General features: G+C 39.9%; 1 protein-coding gene across 1 annotated transcript in view; it reads right to left on the bottom strand.

The window, feature by feature from the left end:
* The window catches only part of LOC101853891 (sex peptide receptor), a gene marked incomplete in the record, with an annotated part of 195,305 nt that overhangs the window by 71,698 nt on the left and 118,564 nt on the right, over positions 1-5,043 (bottom strand). The window contains 1 exon segment of the mRNA XM_005110697.3: positions 643-723.

Genomic DNA, 5,043 nt, shown 5'->3' with positions numbered 1-5,043 from the left:
GAGAGAGAGAGAGAGAGAGAGAGAGAGAGAGAGAGAGAGAGAGAGAGAGAGGGAGAGAGAGAGACAGACAGACAGACAGACAGACAAGACAGACAGACAGACAGACAGATAGACAGAGAGAAAGAGAGAGAGAGAGAGGGAGAGATTGTTTTCTTTATTTACATGCAATCTCCACTGTGACGTAAAATCAATTGTCCAGTGGCATCACCTCTCTGGTGGCATTTCGCGGGTCTTTTTAAACACCTCTTCCTTTAACTATTTTTACTTGTTTACAGATATCACAAGTGTTCCGTATAACGACTTTGACAGATTAGCTTTGCTACCACAAATATAACGAAGGATTTACAAACTCTAATTATTGGATCACGGAAGGTTGTTCCATATTTGTACACTGCTAGCTTTGACAATCCATTTTTGTGCGTCCCAAACTTCCTTGTAGCTCCTCTGCTATTTAACCTGCTTGTTATAAGATAAATGCAACACCAAAGTAAGACTATTAAAAATGTCATGCTATCGACATAGAGTACTGATTATAGTTATGATGCATTTGCTTGGGGTTAGGAATTAGTTTCATGCTTGTTGTCAATCGATCAATGGTTTGCGCCAGCGAAAAGGCCACATACTAAAACTTATGATTCTTACCTTAGATAGTCCCATCTGACAGGGTATGGTTATCCTCGTAGGACTAAAACAGGGGTGAGGAGGACGGGTGTTTTTCAAACTCTGAAAAAATAAAACAAGTCACAATGTTAATTGATGCAGCATTTCAGCAGGCAGACGGGTATTTTATATACAGAAATGGAACAACTTCCGTACATAGGAATCGAACCAGCGGCTTGTACTAGCAAGCGCCAAGAGTCTAACAGCTACATTATAGAAACGGGTAGGCCCACATGGAGGAATGACAGTGTTATACATCCCTGATATGGTTCGGGGTTCTTTCTATGACGTAATGTCGAAAAGGGAACATCTCAAAATATTTAAAAAAACAAACAAACAAAACCCAAAAACCGCAAAACAAAAACAAAAAAAAACACTGTCAAAAAAACAAAACAAGAGCTTCAGAATATCAGGTTAGATTTGCTACGACTACAGCATGGTGTTTAGTTTTTGCTTTGTTTCAGCATATTAGTTTTATGGCACTTGCAGCACAATTTGGTTTTAATAATATAACTGGCGAAGATCAGAAGTGTTACCAACGAGTAACACACGAAGAAAGGAAGGCACAAAGATAACAACTATAATAATATTGCTAGATGGGAAAGTATGAACAAACTACGACAGAGCCCCCGCCAACAACCCAAAAGCCATTTTGAGCCCCAGAAGACAGACGGCGTGTCTTGCCATTATTGTGATCGAGAGACACGAGAAGACAATTGTATGTATGGGTGTGGGTGATTGGAGGGGTGTGTGTGTGTATATTAAAACGAGGTGGGAGGACGTGAATGTTATAAAAATGGAGGAGATAGAAAAAAAAGATGTTTTAAAATAGAGAGAGAGAGAAAAGAGAGAGAGAGAGAGAGAGAGAGAGAGAGAGAGAGAGAGAGAGAGAGAGAGAGAGAGAGAGAGAGAGAGAAAGGAAAGAAGGGAGAGAAGGAGAAAGAGAGAAATGACAAGAGAAGTAAGTGGGAAAGGGAGGAAGAGAAAGAGTAAGATAACGAGGCAGAAGTAGAGAGCAAAAATGAAGGGAGATAAACGACGACATGGCCACAACAACGCAGTCATTACTAAAAATTGGTGAAATGGTATGGGTTTAACGCCCCTATCAACACTATTAGGTTATTTAAGAGGCGGGGCCTTCTAGTTTAACGTCCGTCTCCGAAAGGACCGAGCCAAGTGGAAAGTTCGTGTAAAGTGCCTTTCCCAAGGACACAACGTCGGACCGAGCTGAGGCTCGAACCCACGAACCCGCAATCTCACGATTATGAGTTCGGTAGCCTAACCACTATGCTACAGACGCCGCAGTCATTACTAGTGAATGTCAACATACATGTAAGGTAGTAACAAAAGCAAAAACAAACTCAAAGCTTTTAAAATAAAGCTATCAATCCCTTTATGTTTCTTGTATCTTTCGCCGTATTCTTTTCACTGTTGGCTTTCTCCCAGATGAAAAAAGTAGAGCTGACAGAGACAGGACGTGAGAGAAACCCTCATCAAAGCGTGCGATTGTAGAGAAAAAGAAATTAACATCAATGGAATGTTTATTACAGGCGCAAGACCATGTGTGCTGCACAGTTAGGGAGAAAGTCAAGATAAAAGGTAAGAAAGCAAAACAGAACAGAATAATAATGAAACAAGGAAGGTGGCGATGGCGAAAGAAAAAGAAGAACAAGAACAAGAACAAGAACAAGAACAAGAACAAGAAAATGAACAAGAAAAAGAACAAGAACAAGAACAAACCAAACAGCAGCAATAACAAAAACAATAACATCAACAACTATTAGGGCAACAACTACAAGAAAAAAAAAAAAAACACACAAGGGAAGGACTGTAGCAGCACACGTTATTGTTTACGGATGTTGAACGACTTTTTGTTAATAACGCTGTGCCAATTTTCTGTAATACACGACTGTATATGTGGGTGTGTCATTAACATACCTTCAGTTTTAAATGCAAATGATGACATAACTTAAAATATGTTTTAACATTTATCACAACATTTTTATATGAACGTAGAAATGTCAATGGTTTTGAACTATTTCCAAAGCTCAATGATAGTGTTATTTTAGACGGCTTATAACCCGTTCCATATAATGATTTAACTGTAAACAGTGCAAAGTTTTTTCCAATTTTTATAAATGATAGTATTAGAATAACTTTAAAGAGTTGACAGCTCAGTCAAAATCGAAAAAATCATACAAATTTAAAAAGTTTTTTAGACTCTCAAATCTAAATGATGATACAACATAGTGAAAGAGTTCTAAATTCTAGATAGAGAGGCGAGTACATTTGCCTTAAATGACTTCAATACTGTCTCTGTAGACTTGTTTGCTGGCTTGCATACGTTCGTGAATTGCTCTATTCCGTGTGTCTCTTTTTTCAAATCATAAAGTGAATTGGTTTTTATATTGTTCTACATTGTATCATCACAATTCATATTATTGTATTTTTTTGTGAGATGGGCTTCTTCGATCCGGCTTGTCCTGGCCAATCCGGATTAATAAGATACCAAATCCCATCAGACTTGTGGTGGTGTTCTTTAAAATCATTTTTGTAACTTCCCCGGTAAAAAGACTGTACAAATAGGCACATTTTCACTCAAGAATCGGGTGGCGTCGGTAGCCTAGTGGTTAGGCTACCGGACTCGTAATCGTGAGATTGCGAGTTCGGGGGTTCGAGCCTCAGCTCGGTCCGACGTTGTGTCCTTGGGAAAGGCACTTTACACGAACTTCCCACTTGGCTCGGTCCTATCGGAGACGGACGTTAAACTAGGGGGTCCCGCCCCTTAAATAACCTAATAGAGTTGATAGGGGCGTTAAACCTATACCATTTTTCACTCAAGAATCGAACTCACGTCGTCAGCCTACAACGACAATAAGCCTAACCATTTCACCATTGGCTCCGTACTTTATTCTTTGACCTGGCCGCAAAGTTCACACGCAGAGAATGTCATCCCTCACAAAAATGTATTTATCGAATGACATAGAACAAAGAAGCTTTGACATTTGGTTTCTGCCCTCGAGGTAAGAAAGGTCTCCTAAATGTGGGTTCGGAAATAAAGAGACACGACATTTGGGCTGCGAGGAACTTCATGTAGGAATTTGAGTCAAGAAATAGAAATACGTGATATTAATTTAATGTATTTATTTTGCTTTGGATGAACATTAAAGGCACGACTTTGGGAGGTGGTTGGAGTGGGGTTGGGGGTTGGGGGTTGGGGGGGTATGAGGTCGCGGACAGAATGTGGGTTTTTCTGTAAGCGAACATTGTATCACCTGGTTTAGGAATTTATCATTTGTCTATAATTGTTTATTAACATTGCAATAACAGCAACTGCAATGACAATAATTACCAAAAATAAGTAAGAACAATAATGATATTAAGTACAAGATGATAGCCTCAACAATAAGCTGCGCAGTACCAACTTTACAACTCTTAGCGTATTAATCATCAATATCACATATACTATCATCATGGCCTTTCCTAACATCAAGGCCAACATACTAATGTCAACAACGACAACAACATATAACTGCAACAACAATAATACTAACAACAACAAAGGCGACGGAGACAACAACAACAACAGCAACAGAAATAAACCCAGAAAAAAACAATCACATTTTTACTATCGACCTGCTCCAGCTGAGTTTGATTCTCATTTCTTCAGGCTGACGACAACAAAGGCGACGACGAAAACGACAACATCAACAACAATAACAATAACAACAAACACAACAACAGCGCAATCGGCAGCAGCAAGGGCAGCAGCAATAACAACAACACCAACAACACCACCAACACCACCAACACCACCAACAACAACTTTAAAAGAAAAACGAATTTTCTGTATCGAGATGCTCCCTGCTCACCTGTCATCCCACAGGCTACCAACACAGCAAACAACAACAATAACAAACAACAACAGCAACAAAAACAACAACAACAACAACAACAACAACAACTGCATCATCACCATCACCACTAACAACAACAACTACTACTACTACTGCACCACCACCAACAACAACAACTTCACCAACAAAAACACCACCACCAACAACAAAAACAACGACACAAAAAGGCAATTATGTATTTCTCTCTCTCTCTCTCTCGCCATGCTTCCGTGCCCGCCCGTCATCTCTGCTGACTGAGTAATCCCCACTGTATACCAACTCTGGCGTGGAAGCGTTTGATCACAGGACTGGCTTAACGAACAGTTTAGGTTGGTTTTTGTTGTTGTTGTTGCTTTTTAAATTCTGAAGACATCATAGAGGCAATCAAACAGATGGCCAAGAGGGTGTACGCCTTCCTCTCGCACGTGCATTGGCCTTCGTCAGGGCATAGACACTTAGGCATACTTACACACGTACTGACACCCCC

This window comes from Aplysia californica, unplaced genomic scaffold (assembly GCF_000002075.1).
Source record: "Aplysia californica isolate F4 #8 unplaced genomic scaffold, AplCal3.0 scaffold00932, whole genome shotgun sequence".
NCBI classification, from domain to species: domain Eukaryota; kingdom Metazoa; phylum Mollusca; class Gastropoda; order Aplysiida; family Aplysiidae; genus Aplysia; species Aplysia californica.
The sequence above is the reverse complement of the archived record's forward strand: the minus strand, read 5'-3'. Positions and strand labels throughout refer to the sequence as shown.